The 400-nt window shown below is 31.8% G+C and overlaps 1 non-coding gene across 1 annotated transcript in view; it reads left to right on the forward strand.

Moving 5' to 3' along the window:
* Positions 1–241: 241 nt before the first annotated feature.
* The window catches only part of LOC130664310 (small subunit ribosomal RNA), a 1,910-nt gene continuing 1,751 nt past the window's right edge, over positions 242–400 (forward strand). Inside the window, exon 1 of the ribosomal RNA XR_008989351.1 lies at positions 242–400. This exon is cut by the window's right edge and continues 1,751 nt beyond it. This is a non-coding gene — a ribosomal RNA (small subunit ribosomal RNA).

A 400-nucleotide genomic window follows, 5' to 3' on the forward strand; every position in this document is an offset into this window, starting at 1 on the left:
GATAATAAAATAACTAGCGAGAGTAAAATTGCAAAAGAGAGAGGATGTTTGAAAAATAAAATTATTATTCAATGTTATGAATAAATAATGTAGATTCAAAAATTTTAAAGTGTTGATTTGAAGCAAATGCTTACAAACAGCACCGCTTTAACAACTGGTAGTATTTTTAAAATACTACTATGTATGTATAAAGTGAAAGAGGAGTTATTCTTATGTTTTTAAAATAAAACATATACGAAGCTCCCTGGTTGATCCTGCCAGTAGTCATATGCTTGTCTCAAAGATTAAGCCATGCATGTCTCAGTACATGCCGTATTAAGGTGAAACCGCGAATGGCTCATTAAATCAGTTATGGTTCCTTAGATCGTACCCACATTTACTTGGATAACTGTGGTAATTC

This window comes from Microplitis mediator, chromosome 2, assembly GCF_029852145.1.
Source record: "Microplitis mediator isolate UGA2020A chromosome 2, iyMicMedi2.1, whole genome shotgun sequence".
NCBI classification, from domain to species: domain Eukaryota; kingdom Metazoa; phylum Arthropoda; class Insecta; order Hymenoptera; family Braconidae; genus Microplitis; species Microplitis mediator.